This window comes from Odocoileus virginianus, chromosome 2 (genome assembly GCF_023699985.2).
Source record: "Odocoileus virginianus isolate 20LAN1187 ecotype Illinois chromosome 2, Ovbor_1.2, whole genome shotgun sequence".
Lineage (NCBI taxonomy): Eukaryota > Metazoa > Chordata > Mammalia > Artiodactyla > Cervidae > Odocoileus > Odocoileus virginianus.
In genome coordinates this window covers 79,730,690-79,747,558 of record NC_069675.1, presented here as the reverse complement: position 1 = coordinate 79,747,558, position 16,869 = coordinate 79,730,690, and the positions used below count along the sequence as shown (strand labels likewise).

The 16,869-nt window shown below is 38.6% G+C and overlaps 1 long non-coding RNA gene across 1 annotated transcript in view; it reads right to left on the bottom strand.

Moving 5' to 3' along the window:
- Window positions 1-4,254: 4,254 nt before the first annotated feature.
- LOC139037194 (uncharacterized) overlaps window positions 4,255-16,869 on the bottom strand; it is a 29,209-nt gene continuing 16,594 nt past the window's right edge. Inside the window, exon 2 of the long non-coding RNA XR_011490053.1 lies at window positions 4,255-4,596. This is a non-coding gene — a long non-coding RNA (uncharacterized lncRNA). The remainder of the gene's footprint in view (window positions 4,597-16,869) is intronic.

The following is a 16,869-nucleotide window of genomic DNA, read 5'->3' as shown; positions in this document are numbered from 1 at the left end:
ACTTGCCAATAATCGAAGTTCCTATATGTTGTGTCATGTACAAAGCATCAGACTGTTCTGAGTTAGTTGTGCTTTTTAATTAGTTACTCTTGCTTTTAAATTAAAAACTTCTGTTAATTGACCTCTGTTGCTGTCAGTGCTGCGGGTGCTTTGATTAACTCTATGAGGTGTGGAGGTACACCTTTAAAAACAATAATGTGTTTTCCATTTGTCTAATGACTAGATTGTAAAACACTACTTTCACAGTGATTCATTCAATCACAAAAAAGATTTTCCTGAGCAAATGTTTTGGGTCAGTCCTGTTCTGAGTGGGAACAGAGCCTTGAGGAAAGTGGGCCAGGGTCACAGTCCTCACAGCTCATACACGACTCATCCATACGCTACTGTTAAGACATGTGAATAACAATCTCTCTTCTAAGGTTTGCTTTTTTTTTTACTTCATTTTGATACCTGAGTTTCCTGTCAGATGCAAGTTTGTGTGCCTGATGCAGAGTGAGACCAAAAGATGGAAACATTGGAATTGGAAGCAGAGAAAGTTTTATTGCAGGGCTGAGCAAGAACAGGTGACTCCTGCTCCCCAAAACCCAAAACTACCGAAGGGTTTCAGCAAAGCTTTTTCAAAGGCCAGGTGAGGGAGTAACATTCTGGGGATGTCATTAACTCGTGAACAGTTCCCTCATTGGTTGATGATGAACAGTCTTTAGGTGCCAGAAGGTCTGGGGGCTCCTTTCTTTTTACCATCAAGTAGTTCATTTCTGCCATTTGATGATCTTCCCAACCCAGGGATTGAACCCAGGTGTCCCGCATTGCAGATGGATTCTTTACCGTCTGAGCCATCAGAGAAGCCCATGAATACTGGAGTGGGTAGGCTATTCCTTTTCCAGGGAATCGTCCCATATCCAGGAATTGAACCGGGGTCTCCTGCATTGCAGGCAGATTCTTTACCAGCTGAGCTACCTGGGAAGCTACGATTTTAGCATCTGAAAACTAGGTAATATAAGCATCAGATCCTATTGTCTAGGTATTGGGTTGGCCAAAAAGTTCACTCAGATTTTTCCAAACATCTTAGGAAAAGCCCAAAGGAACTTTTTGGCCAACTCAATATTTCAGAAAGGATCTAAAGCGCAGGATTTGGGGGAAGGCTCTGTCCTGGAAAGGCCCCAGGATCCTGGTCAGTTTCAGGTTCCTGTATCTTTATAATTTTTGGCTGTACTGAGTCTTCGTTGCTGTGTGCAGGCTTGTGGCAAGTGGGGGCTACTCTCTAGTTGTGGTGCAGGGCTTCCCCTTGTGTTGGCTTCCCTTGATGCGGAGCACAGGCTCTAAGATATTCAAGGCTCAGCAGCTGTGGCACACAGGCTTAGTTGCCATATGGCAGGTGGGATCTTCCTGGATCAGGGATCAAGTCTGTGTCTCCTGCACTGGCAGGCAGACACTTTGCCACTGAGCCAACAGGGAAGCCCTCGGGTTCTTTTTCAACTGAATAAAAGATGGTGTGTTGTTCAGGGAATTTTTCTCATCCAAGTGAAATACAATCAAAACAAGTTGACTCTTCAGCACTAAATGATGTCCAAGTTCCTACATTTTCCATCCTCAGGGATGTAGCTCATAACACTCCATTTGGGATGAGATATTAGTACTAAAAACATCATTCTTCAAATGATCTCGAACTAAAATCCACAAAATCCCACTTTACTGCCTGCCTGCATCTGCTGCTTTGCATTTTGCATTCAAAGATTCCTTTGTAAATGTAATTCAACAGAGTCATCATGAAGCTCTGTGTCAGTAACTGAACTCCTCAGAACCCCCTCTTAAGCCTGCACCATCTCCCTCTCTCCAGGACCAAGCTGGGCTTTTGTTTCCTGCTGGGTAGTTTAGCTAAAGCCCCCCTGCCTGTTTTCTGGGCAGTGAATACAATTCCAATATAGGCAAGCCAGCTCGGTAAAAATTGCTCCTGGTTCAGCACATGTGAGTTGCATAGCACAGGAAGAGGCTTTATAATCATTCCATTCATTGGTCTGAACTGAACCTCTGATGGGAAATTGTAATGAGGCTGTCAGAGTCACTGCTACTCTCCAAATAACAGATACATCTTACAAACGAGGAGTAGAGAGGTGTTTCCAAAACAGCCCCATTATTTTGTATATGTGTGTTTTAATTCACAGAATCTATCTATATTGATTTAAGTGTCCTCCAAGAGAAAGAGTACATGCTTTTAGGCTGGTCATACCTGCTTTCTTGGTATGGATGTATTTCCTCTTGGCTGTTTGATAGGATGCATTTTTTCTCTATCTTCTTTGTCACATATAAAGTGTGAAAATTTATGTCCATGATGTAGATTTTAAAATTAGATATAACCCAAGTAAAATTTCTAGCACTGAACTGGAGCTTAGTAGGTACTCAAAGGGCTTCCCAGGTGGCACAGTAGTAAAAACTCCACCTGCCAATGCAAGAGATGCGGGTTGGATTGTTGGGTTGGGAAGATACCCTTGGGGGAGGGCGTGGCAACCCATTCCAGTATACTTGCTCGGAAAATTCCATGGACAGAGGAGCCTGGAGGGGCACAGTCCATGGGGTCGCAAACAGCCAGACAGGACTGAGCACAGTGCACGGCACAGGTACTCAAAACACGTATTAACTATTCAGTAAGCTTTATGGATCTGCCCCTTCATTTCTGAATTTTTTTTTCTTTTTTCTTTTTCTTTTTTTCTTTTTCTTTTTTTTCAGCTGTCACTTTTTTTTTTTTATTTTATTATTATTTTTTGAAACAGTCCCAATTATTATGGAGCAGCATTTTTAAAATGTCTCTCAATGTGTGTGTATTTATGACAGATTGGGCAGTGCAAAATGGAAGGATCCTTACAGATTAGCCAATCTCATAGTTTAATTTGTTTCATGTATAAAATATTTTCTTCAAATAAAAGCTCATCTGGGTATCCCTGACATGAATAGTTGAAAAATGAATTTGGCTAGTCGAACCAGGAGAAGCAGCCTGGAATTTCCTCTCACCCCAGATTTGAGTTTAAAGGACTTCACTGAACTTCTTTGGCTTGGTGAAGCCTTATTTTGAAAGCTGCTGACCACATTTTCTATTGTAGACAAAAGACTTTCCCGCAATCACATAAACAACAGCTAGGATTAGAATCGAGGTGAGCAACTCTGGGGCTAATGTTTTTATGTTCCACTTATCTATTTCATTCAGTCAAACATTTGCTGAGGACAGACCATTGTGCCAGGCACTGTGCCCAGTTTAACAGTAGTTAAAGTTAATGAAATCTCAGGTCTGCTCTTGAGCCCATAAACTAAAAGGAAGTAGCTGACTACACCCTCAAGTAAGTTCAAGATGGGATACAAGACATTCTGATAGAGGGAGCACAAAATACCACAGAGAAGTGAAAAGGGGAATAATTTGTGTTTGTTGGAACATGAAGTTGTGGAGGCCAAGGGTAATTGCTTATAAAGAGAGGCTTTCGAGAATGGAATAATCACTAGGCAGAGAAATACAGAGAGAATGTGCCAAGAGTAAGCACAGGAGGCACAAAGGCATAGAATCAGGAAAGTATCTTATAGGAAGAAATAATGAATATTTCTAGTTTGCTGGACCCTAATTACACAAGGGAAAGTGATTAGGCCTAGGACTTTTAACATCATTCAATGTTATGTAGGGTCTTGAATGTCCAGCCAAGAAGCTTGGACTTGATACTGTAGGCTGTGAAGAGCCCTGGAGAGATGATGAGAACTTGAAAGAAATATTTGGAGCTGTGTTTCAGGAAGATTGTTCTGATGCTAATTTGGAACAAAATCTGCATTTAACAACCTAAAAATAATTTTGATGAGGCTGTTAACTTATTTTAATTCATCTACCCTAAGGAGTTAAGTTCTCAGCAATCAGTACTTCCTGTTCTTTCTTCCACTAATCACTAAGTATGTATTTTTTAAAAGTCTGGGGAGAAGAGAATACACTACTATTTATTGAGTACTAACTACCCAATAAATATTATTCATTCTTCATATCTGTGGTGTCTCAATGTGGGACTTATAACCACTTAGTGTTCAGATAAGGAAACCAGTAATGAAATTTCTTGTCGAAGTCACACAGTTAGTAAGGGGTAAAGGTCAGAGCCTGACTCCCATGTGTATAGACTCCAAAATCTGTGTTTCTGCTCTCTTGGAATTTCTTGAACAGATTTAAGCAGTTAAAATTACAGCTGTCTCAAGTAGTGCTGGAGCTAAGAATGATTAGAGGCAGGGAACAGATTTTCTCTTCATAAGGAAAGTGTTTCTTTAATAGACTTCCCAACAGTGTTAGCCACTGACAATTCACTCCCTTCAGATCCTGTTGAGAGGTTACATTAAGACCTGGGAACTTATGCAAGGTCCTGAGGATAACAGGAAAAACATATGGAACCAAAATCAGGGGAGTCTTGGAGGATAAAATAAAAGAACCTTCTGGGAAATGGCATGCCTGGAGACTAGCACCATGAATGCTTTGAAAAAACATTTGATGTTACTTGAATCTGGACCACAGGGTCTTCTTAGTGTATCTGTTTAGGGAAGAGTTCATGCCTCTGCTGGTTAGAATTTCACTTGGACTTATGCCTAGGAAAAGAAAAACATAAGCTCATGATCTAGTATCACTTCTTCTTCATCTTAATCTTCTCTGTTGTAAACAAAATTTCATCTATGTAGATGACTTCCAACATTGAAATGGGAAATTCTTCACCTTATAAAGAATAAGTTAAGGACTAAGTGAAGTCATTCAGTCATGCTCGACTCTTTGCGACCCCATGGACTGTAGTCTACCAGGCTCCTCTGTCCATGAGATTTTCCAGGCAAGAATACTGGAGTGGGTTGCCATTTCATGCTCCAGGAGATCTTCCCAACCCAGGGATTGAACCCGGGTATCCCGCATTGTAGGCAGACGCTTTACCATCTGAGCCACGAGGGAAGTCCTCCTAAGGAACACTCACACTGTATTAGCATGAGACAGCCGTGAGATCAGGAACTATTGATTTTGATTGCCTGAGTTTAAATATTGTCTCTCAGGTTTACTTTCTAGATTATTTGAGGCTTATTCATAAATGTCTCTAGTCCTCAGTTTTCTCATCTGTAAAATAGAAAGCTAAAATCGTTTACCTCATAGAGCAGAATAAGTTATTATATAGAAAAGCACTTAAAACAATGGGCGGTGCATAGTATGTGCTATATAATAAAAAAATTCCCTATTGTTTTAATATTATAATTGCCACTAACGATGTTATGATGTAGTCTCCTTCCGAGAACACGACTGTACAACATAGATACTAAATGATACTCTAAGTGAATAGATGGATTAATTAAAATTCTACCAAAATGATTTCTACCAGAAATTTAATTAATTTCTATCAAAACAGTATCAAACCATAAAGATCTCAAGATTCACTGTTCACTGAGACAAAGCTAAACATTCAGTGTGTTAGGATTCTTGTTACTCATGAGACAAGGTGATTAGGATTCATATTCTTCAGACCGTGTATAGAGCACTTAAATCAAAAGTGATGTTTGGGGTAAGCACCATAAATAATGTTGCACTCTCTACAACACCTGAAGGTTTCCTATGATGACCAAAATAAATTATATGTACATACAAATTAATATATATATAATTATGTATAAAATATATATAACTGATTTAGTGCCATGAATTAACAACAAAATTATTTTTATGGTCCAAAATTTTAATTTTTGTTGGAATATAGTTGATTTACAGTGTTATATGACTTTCACGTGTACAACAAAGTGAGTCAGTTACACACACACACACACACACACACTCTGTTTTAGGTGCTTTTCCCATTTAGGCCACTATGGAGTATTGAGGAGAGCTTCCTGTGCCCTACAGTAGGTCCTTATTAGTTGCCTACTTTATATATAGTAGTGTCTATATGTCAATCCCAATCCCCCAAATTATCCTTCCCCAACTCCTGTCATTTTCCCCCAGTGACCACAAGATGTGATCTATCCCGGAGAATGTTCCATGTGTACTTGAAAAGTAGGTGTATTCTGTTGCTTCTGGATGGAATGTCCTATAACTGTGAATAAAGTCTATCTGGTCTAATGTGTTATTTAAGACTCTGTTTCCTTATAGATTTTCTGTCTGATCTGCCCATTGGTATAAGTAGGGGTGTTAAAGCCCCCCCCCATTGTTATTGTGTTACTGTTGATCTCCCCTTTTATGGCTGTTAGCATTTGTCTTATATGTTGAGGTGCTCCCATGTTGGATGCATATATATTTACAATTGTTGTATCTTCTTCTGGATTGATCCCTCAACTGTTATGTAGTGTCCTTCTCTGTCTCTTGTAACAGTCTTTAAAGTCTATTTGTTCTGATATGCATATTGCTATTCCAGCATTATTTTGGTTTCCATTTCCATGGAAAACCTTTTTTGCCCCCTCACTTTCAGTCTGCATGTGTCCCTAGATCTAAAGTGGGACTCTCATAGACAGCATATATATGGACCTTGTTTTGTATCCATTTGGCAAGTCTGTCTTTTTGGATGGAGCATTTAATCCATTTACATTTAAGGTAATTATCAACACGTATGTTCCTATTGTTTTGGATTTGTTTCTGTAGTTCTAATTTCTTCCCTTCCTCTTTTGTTCTCTTGTGATTTGATAACTATCTTTGGTGTTGTGTTTAACAAAATTTTAAAAATCTTCCTTCTTTTGATTCTTGGATCCAGTTATTCCACTGATGAGAAAAATACTTAGTCACAAAGCAGAAGGCTTTATACACAAAGATGTTCACCATATTATTCATAATAGCAAACAAACTCAATTAGCTAAACATCTAAATAGAGCAAAATAAATTGGCAAACACTCCATGAAAGGCATATTAGCCAGACTTTTAAAATTTCATATGCTAAGAATGTTGTTCACTTTACCCAAGTTCTCTTAGAAGAAGATATCTGTATCACTATTTGTGTGTTTGGCGGTGGGGGGAGGGGATTAAAAAAAGAAACATATCTAGAACATGTTTTTCTTAACCTAGAACCTTTTAATACATCTAGACATTTAATGAACCTTCTGAATTTTATGCAAAATTCTCTTTTTACAGGTAGTTTATGTGCTATATAGTAAATTTTATGTCCATGTCTATGACCCCTTCAACAAATTAAGCACCAGTGTTTGGGATCACCTCTAAGTTCAGATTGATGTATTGTGAGTAAATTAGTTATAGACTCATGTATGAAGAGAAGACAAAATATATCTGATATGAAACCTACAGGCATGTCACTCAAAGACTCATAGGGATGAGCAACCTATTGCCTGTGGGACAAACCTGGTCAGCCATGTTTGTTTTTGTATGACCCATAGGCAGAACTTTTTAAAGTATTTTTAAAGAGTTTGGACAGGGGTTGGGTGATAGGGATAAGGAAGAAAAAGACGAGACAAAGATCATATGTAGCCTGCAAAACTTAAAAATATATTCTAATCCTTTACAGAAAAAGTTTGCCAACCTCTGTAATTAGAACACTGCCAAATTGCAGGTAAATTTCAATAGACAATCTCAAGCCTGTCCAGTTTTCCACAGAAAGTGAAACAACACAATTTTTTTCAAAATCCATTGAACTGATTGAGTGACTGGCAAATGGTATTAAAGATTACTGAATTGAATTGTCTGAAGTTGAATCTTCCCAACATTAAGTTCCTTGAATCTTAGATTGAAAAACAAAAGGGAGATAATAATGAATATTCATTCTTCAGGCTTCTCAGGTGGCACTAGTGGTACAAAGCATCCACCTGCCAATGCAGGAGACACAAGAGTCACAGGTTCAATCTCTGGGTCAGGAAGATACCCTGGAGTAACAAATGGCAACCCACTCCAGTATTCTTGCCCGAAAAATCCCATGGAGAGGGAAGCCTGGTGGGCTATATTTCATGGGTGTGCAAACAGTTGACATGATTAACTGAGCACACACACATTCATTCTTTACACAAATAGGAATCTGTGTACAACCAAACTAAGTCTTTGATATAGACCTACTAGAACCTTTATTAGGTAAGAATGTTCAAGACTAATTCAGTTCAATACAGTTCAGTTGCTCAGTCATGTCCAACTCTTTGCAAACCCTTGGACTACAGCACTCCAGGCTTGCCTGCCCAACACCAACTCCCAGAGATTGCTCAAACTCTTGTCCATTGAGTTGGTAATGCTATCCCATCATCTCATCTTCTGTCATCCCCTTCTCCTCCTGGTTTTTATATACAACTAAAAAAAATAAAATTTTATCTATATTTAAATATTGCATAATGCAGACTAATTTAGGACTTAGCAAGGAATTTGAACCTAATAAAATATCTGGAAATACTTCAGTGTTCTAGTTCCATAGATTGCTATTGGTGTTTCTTTGCACTCCTGGTTTTGGGGTCAAGGTTTAACTTGGCTCAAATACCTTATTTGATAGGCCTTCACTGATGCACTCAAATTAATGAGGCTTGCCCGTATTTGGCTAATGAAAGACATTTGCAAAGCCTATGAGTTCTGCTCCACTTGTCAGATGAGACCAAAAGATTCCTAACAATTACAAGAGGGAAAAGAACATCATTTGGTGGTACAGTTTGGAGGGTATTTTAGGAGAAGGAAGTCTAGCAGAACATCATGGAAACTTTTGGGGATGCCAAAACTGGGGTCTTTGTCAATTTATGGGTGAGTCAGTGTGAACTGCTGGAAAGAAGATTAGAAAACTCAGACTCATTTCTATATTTATGTGAACTCAAGCAAACCACTATACTTCCTTGGGCCTCAGTTTCCTTAAACATAAATTGAGAGGGGTGTTGGGTGGGACTCGGTGACTTAACATGATCTCTACTCCTGGGTTCCTTCTTGCATGGATAAGGCCCTATTCTGAGACCATCGTTTGCTCTCCTAGTAATTGGGGCACCAAATCCTGTTTTTCTCTGGCTCCAGACCAGGTCTTAGCTGGACCTATGCGTCATTAGGAATCGAGGATTCCATCTACACATCGGTGCTGTGGTATTTCTTTAGCGGGCTGGCCTCCTTCACACCAGCCCTAGAGAATGTTACATACTGTGACCCTACTCTATCGTATCTGTCTGCTTACTCCACTCCATTCTCTAGGATGATGTGGATGCCACAGCCATTCTCTATTCAGACTACATGAATTCTTCTACAGATGTTAGATCATCAGTTGACGAATTAGCGATCATTCACATATCTAATTTAAGTCTTGAAATTCCAAATAATCAGAACAATTTAACCAACATTCATTTTTGTTTCAATAGTTACATACCAGGCTTCTGAAGACTTGGGGTCTGTTCTCATGCTTACCTCAAGAATAACAGAACCCATATCAACTTTATTTTTCTTTTTTTTTTACTTATATATAGTTGACTTACAGTGTTGTGTTAATTTCTGTTATACAACAAAGTGATTCAGTTATATATATATATATATATATATATATGTTTATATATATACACACATATATACTTTAATATACTCTTTTCCATTATGGTTTAAGGATATTGAATATAGTCCTCTGTGCCATACACTTGGACCTTTTTGTTTATCCATTCTGTAAGTTATATAATAATTTACATCTGCTAACCCCAACCTCCCTCCCCCAACGCCCTCCCCCATAACAACCACAAGTCTACTCTTTCTGTCTGTGAGTCTATTTTCATTTCATCGAAAGGTTCATCTGTCATGTATTAGATTCCACATACAAATTATACCATATGATATTGTCTTTCTGACTTAGTATGATAATCTGTAGTTGCATCCTTGTTGCTGCAAATGGCATTATTTCATTCATTTTCATGGCTGTGTAGTATTTCATTACACACACACACACACACACACATATGTATATACACACCACATCTTCCTTATCCATTCATCTGTTGATGGACATTTAGGTTACTTCTTTGTCTTAGCTATTGTGAACAGTGCTGCTATGAACATAGGCGTGTACATATCTTTTTGAACTATAGTTTTACCCAGGAGTGGGATCACTGGATCATATTAGCAATTCTGTTGCTAGTTTTCTGAGAAGCCTTTATAGTAATTTCCATAGTGGCTGCACAAACTTACATTTCTACCAACAGTGTAGGAGTTTCCTTTTTCTCTACACTCTCTCCAGCATTTGTTATTTGTCAACTTTTTAGTGATGGCCATTCTGACCAGTATGATGTGGTACCTCATTACAGTTATGATTTGCATTTCTCTAATAATTATGTTGAACATTTTTCCATGTACCTATTGGCCATCTATAATTTTGATTAGGTCTCATTTATTTTTACTTCTTTTGCCTTGGGAGACTGACCTAAGAAAACATTGGTACAATATATGTTAGAATATTTTGCCTATGATCTCTTCTAGGAGTTTTACGGTCTCAAGTCTTGTGTTTAAGTCTTTAAACCATTTTGAGTTCATTTTTATGTACAGAGAAAGGGAGTGTTCTAACTTCATTAATTGACATGTAATTGTCCAACTTTCCCGACACCACTTGTTGAACACAATGTCTTTCTCCCATTGTGTATTTGTGCCTCCTATGTTGATGATTAACCATAGGTGTGTGAATTTATTTCTGGGCTCTCTATTCTGTTCAGCTGATCCATATATCTGTTTTTGTACAATACTATGCCATTTTGATAGTATCTATAATAGTTCTGTAGTATTGTCTAAAGTCTGAGAGGGTTATGCCTCCTACTTTGCTCTTTTTCTTCAGGATTGCTTTGACAATTCTGGGTCTTTTGTGGTTCCATATCCATTTTACGATTATTTCAAGTTCTGTGAAAAACATCATGGGTAATTTGATAGACATCACATTATATCTGTAGGGTGCTTCAGGCAGTATGACCATTTTAACAGTATTAATTCCTCCAATCCAAGAATGTGAAAACCCCTATCAATTTACTGCCCCAGCTGACCAGACACATTGCACCAGATGGAATTTTCTCACCTTACACTGAATTAACATTATATCAAAGTAACTTTATGCCAAAATATTGTTTCAAACCTTTGGATTAGTTACTCTACCCCATGACTGTCATTTTAGGTTATTCCACATATTGTTGGTTCTTAAATACTCACTTCATATTTTTCTGTACTTCCCCAATGCCCATTCTTGGGTTCTCTATGCTGTTTCATTCAAGTCTGCATTTTTCTGGTGAACAAGCTTGCCTGTATATGTGCTTACTTGGCTGTGCATCTCCTCTGATCTAACCACAGCTTGGCTAGGCCCTGAGAATTCTCCTTCCCCTGTATCTCTAACAAAGGACTATGGCGTCAGCACCCTTCCCTCACCCCATGTTCCTTCACATCCTTTTTCTTTATCCTTATGTAAAGTCATATCACAATTGGAAATCTTACATTTACCTCCACACAGATCACATGAAATAACTACTGAAGTTTTTTTGCTTTTGACTAGAGTGTTACACTGGTAATCACTGTTCTACCAGGAGTTCAGATTAACAGTTTAATATTCCTTTGTTGACACAAATATAGGAATAAGAATCATTACAAGAACAATGAAGTTTGCTTAGCAAAACTTTAAAAACTAAAGAAATTCTTAGAGGAGCAACTTAACACAAAGTTCTTAATTGTGAAAATCTGGAAACCAGAAACTTTCATTTCAGCATATTTACCTCTTCCAAGACCACCTAGGCAGAATGCTTGAGCATTAGAAGGGCTGCCAGGAAGTTTGGGTGGGAGCCAAGCAGGCAGCCAAGCTGAGATTCTAGGCCAGGAAAGATATCAATCAGGTCAAACCCGCCGGGCTGGTTTATGACTTCTGGAAACCTCCAAGGTTGATACACACTGGCCCTCAGATATAACCACACCACTTTTCCTTGCCTGGAAACTTGAGAGTTGGTCAAACTGTAACACTTATTTAGAGTAACTCACTTTACAGATAAAGAACTTGATTCATAAAGGGAGAAATGGCTTGTTCAGTATCATGGTCAGCATATGGTAGAGAAACTAAAACTCAAGTCACTTGCTGTCTCATTTGTTTTTGTGAAGCAAAATGATGAATTGAAACAAATTTTTAAAATACCAGGGGAGAAACAAAAATTACTTAATAATTAAAGAATGATAGCTGTCTATTTTTATATAGTTTGTCATAAAATACATATTGATACATAAAATATACAAATAGTAAATTTGCTAAAAATAACAGATTCATTGCAAAGATAATTCACTGTAATAAAATACCTAGGACTGAGATTATCTGGTAAGAAATGTTGGTTTCCTGTTTGTGTTTACTTACCATATAAGATGAGCATCTACAAATACTAAGCCTTCACAACAGGGAATGATCTACGTTAATCTAAATGTGTCAGATTGTTTAACCATTGTAAACAACTGAATCCACTGATTTTCTTTTCTTGCGAATGTTTTTGAAATGCCTAGCTGTTTATTGTGCTATGGATGTAGTCAGAGTTCTTAGCCTGTACTTCAGTTAAGCATATCGAGATGTTATATCAAAATCTAGAACTTAGGAAAGCATGTTTTTTAAAAAAGCAATCATCTTAGTCTCAAACATCTCTCAGTTGAGTGTTAGAGAGAGACACCAAACAAATCATTCCAGGATACAGCCATCATTCCTGGGAGGGTGTTGTTATATAGTATGTAGGATTTGAATAGCTGTGGTTGTGCATGTGAGAACAGGCGACATCAAGGTGGGGAAAAAAAGGAATTTAATTACAGCCTGCCTTTCAAAATTCCAAAATGAAAATATAAAGAAGCATATCTTGCCCAGAGCACCGAAAAAGGCTCACAGGCATGTTAGATCATGAGATCACCATGGTGGAATTCAGTAAAGAGATGACTTCAGTTAATAAACAAAAGAAGAATCCTCTTCTTCCTACTGAGGGTATTTATTACCCCCATGTTCTGATTCCCTTCCCCAGCCTTTTGGAAAGAGTGGAGGTGGGTGATTGGAACGTATTTGTGTGTCTGTGAGGAGGATGTGAGCTGTTATTGGCACTTGTGGTGTGGGGGTTGAATCGGGACATGCAGTCACTTTTTGCTCATGAGTTCCCAGCAGCCTGACAAAGTGGAAAGAACAAGAGATTTAGAGCCAAGAAAAGTTCTACTAAAATAGTAGTCTTTTGACGTGAAGCTCATTAACATACTTGCCCAAGCTTCAGTTTCTTCATCTTTAAAATAAGGAGAGCCACATCCATTGTGCAGGATCTCCAAAGGATAAAAATGGGATCATGGATGGAAGGCATTTAGCCTTTAGTGGGTCACTTATTTGTTCTCATGCTCCTTTCTCTCACTATTGGGTCAATTACATGACCTTCCCAGCTGGATCTCCCTATCCTCTGTCCCTCCATCACCCAGAATGTCATATTCACCATCACCAGGGCTCCTCAGCCCATGGTTAAAGGAAAAACACAACTTGCCAAGCACAGCCTTTACCTGTAGAATTAGGTGTAGACTTTTGCGAGAATGCTCAAGGCCTTGCCTAACCTGCCTTTCCCACCGCTTTCTCATTCCTCGTGTTAAAAAGCCTCAACTTCATCCAGACCTACCTGGGTACATGTGGATGGGCATGTAGCAACCTTGCCACCTAGAATACCCCTGTTTTTCTTCTCTAACTCTTCAACCTCTGCTGATTTCCTTAAAGTTCAGCTTATATACTCACTGCCTTCTGGAACATTCCCAAGTAATTCTGACTCATAGTGCTATGTCCTCCTTTGGAAATATGACATGTATTGGCCATGACATTAATATAGCAGATTCTCTTTTATACCCAAATAATTTTCAGTTCCTTAAAGTATTAAGCCACTGTGGTTGTTGTTGAGTTGCTAAGTTGTCTCCGATTCTTTTGAGACTCCACGGACTGTAGTCTACCAAACTCCTCTGTCCATGGGATTTCCCAGGCAAGAATACTGAAGTGGGTTTCCATTTCCTTCCCAGGGGATCTTCCCAACCCAGGGATCAAACTTACATCTATTGCACTGCAAGCAGATTCTTTATCACTGAGCCACCTGGAAAGCCCCAAGCCTTCCTTAGGTGTTAGGTACCATCTTCCTGTGGTAGGTGGCTTAAATACCTCTGGATTTTGCCACATGTGAGGCCTCTTCTCCCCAGTTAGATAAGTTTCTCAAGGGCAGGGTAACAGTTATTCATATATTATCCACAGGATGTGTGGAAGTGGCATGGTCTAGAAAGAAGAAAAAATACAATATTTCTTTGTAACAGGAGGCACTTGGCTTTTGAGTACACTGAGTGTATTTAATTAAAATTATTAACATAATAAAAGCTTGACTTTTCTCACCTCCAACTCTTTGGGGATATAATATGTAGATCAATAGTAAAAGATTCAAATCTCTTATCTGCTGGTTCCTTAGTCACCATCTTCCCTTCCAGGTGAGTGTGCACAGAATGAGATGAAAAGAAAAACAAAAAAAAAAAACCCTGGTGGCAATTTAGTCAAGTTTTGAGAAGCGGGTGTGCTCAGCACCCTTGTCAGTTTCCAGCACAGCATGAGGTCACGGGGACCCCAGGACTCAAAACACAATTGAAACGGAGTAGATGGTGAATTTCTAGCCTGACAGCTCCCAAACCTATTCTTTCTTGGCCTCCCTTTGAAGGCCTGCAAAAAAATAAGGTTGATGAAGGAATCCTTTCATGCTCCCCAGGCATCAGGAAACCTACCATAACACCTCCTACATCCTGCGCCTTTTCAGAATCCGCCTAAGGAAATCAGACACACACACATGCCCCCTAGAGTCCTCCATCATGGTGTGGGCCTTTCATTTCACAGTCCTCTTCAGAGTGCTACTTGTGAAGCTTAAAATATGTGAGCTTGCAGGGGGAGGAGACAAGTGCTCTGGAGAAAATAACACACCAGGATAAGCCACATCACATTGTTTCTTCTGGGACACATTTTGTTCTGGGAAAATGTCCTAATCGCCTCTGAGTTTAGTGTTACTGTGTATATCACAGCACTGTGCCTGGGAAAATACAATGACATTTTGTGTGATGACATTGTTGTGAAATAATAGCTTTTCAGTACCATAAGCAGCAGATTGATTGACGTGCAACATCTATTAGAAATAGTGAGCATTGAATATCTAATGTATCAAATAGCTCTGTGTACAGGATTGGTTTCATGGAAGGGGGGCAGATTTCATAACCTAAGGTGTGATACAAATTTTAGCACAATTCCAGCTGCTTTTTTATCCCAATACGAAAAATAGACATGTGGCTTGTTAGGAAAACAGTACAAAACAGTATACAAAGCACAATCTTGGGTCACAAAGACCTAAATATGGGCAAAAGCCCCGTGATTTATGAGTTCTGTACCTTTGGGTGAGCCATTTAGCTTCTCTGTATTTTAGTTTCCTATTTTACAAATAGGCAAAAGGAGAAGAGGGAGGCAGAAGATGAGATGGTTGGATGGCATCACCAACTTAACCGACATGAGTTTGAGCAAACTCCAGGAGATAGTAAAGGACGGAGAATCCTGGCGTGTTGCAGTCCATGGGGTTGCAAAGAGTCAGACACAAATTAGCAACTGAGCAACAACAAATAATGTCTCTTTCATGTGATTTTTCTCTTGTAATGGTGAAATCTAATAATATACAGCTCCTGAAATATGCTAAACAATTAATGGTCGTCATTGCTCTTGTCATTGTCACAGTGAAATGATAAACAAATGTGCAGCATCTTACAGAACTGCTTCCCTAACATCTCTTTCTCACCAGCATTAAATCTACCCTTACCCACAGGGAGAGCAAGACCATGGCAGGCCCTTAACATTCTCATGACTTCTGAAGGCACTCTGACTTTCCCTGCAGTCTTCTGACAAAAATATAAAGGATGAGAAACATATAAGCTGTTAGGATGTATGTGCTATGAACATTCATGGTCTCAAGAAATCCATTTCCTTACTTTATAGGCAATTCTGTTTTAACTACTGATGCAATGCCCTATAATCAAAACTTGAGACTCCTGTCCATCAGAAATTCCAATTTTTTTTCTTTCAAACATTGTATATTAATTTCATATTACTGCTGTAATAAATGACTGCTGTCTAAGTGGTAACACAAATTTATTATCATAAAGTTCTGTCAATCAGAAATCTGACACAGGTCTCAGTGAACTAGAAAATTTGCAGGGCTCCATTCCTTCTAGAAGTTCTAGGGTTAAATCCATTTTCTTCCTTTTAAATTTCTCTAAACGCCACCCACATCCCTTGGCTCATGGCTCCATTCTTCTACCTTCAAAACCAGCAACACTACTTCTCTGTGACCATACTTCTGTTGTCACATTTCTTTCTCTAATCCCCTTGTGTCTCCCTCTTCCATGCTGAAGAACCTTATGATTATGTTAAGCTCACATGGATGATCCAGGATAACCACTGTGTTTTAAGTCAGCTAATTAGCAACTTAATCGTATCTGCTTCCTTAATTTCCCTTTGCCATGTAACTGTACATATTCATAAGTTCTAAGTATTAAGATATGGACATTTTTGGGGTAGCCATTATTCTGCCTACTTAATTTGGCATTAGATCTTTTTCCAAGAAAAGAAACAACCATAAAGAACCAAGTTTTGCCATCTACCCTCACAAACAGAAAGAAGGCAGTCTATACATTTAAGCGTCAATTATGTGTCAGTCACTTTACATTTGTTAATTCAACCTCAGGATAGAACCTTTATGTGGACTAGAAGAACCTGCCTACTTCTCTCTCCCTATTTCTCTAACACTAGTGTGGACCTGTATAGACCACATATAAATTCTGAGACTCCAAGAAAAAAAGAAAATGTTATGAAAGAACAGAAGGCAGAAAGTTCGTGGCTGAGAAGTTTGAAAAACTTTTTATTTGATATATTATTTCTAATATTTATT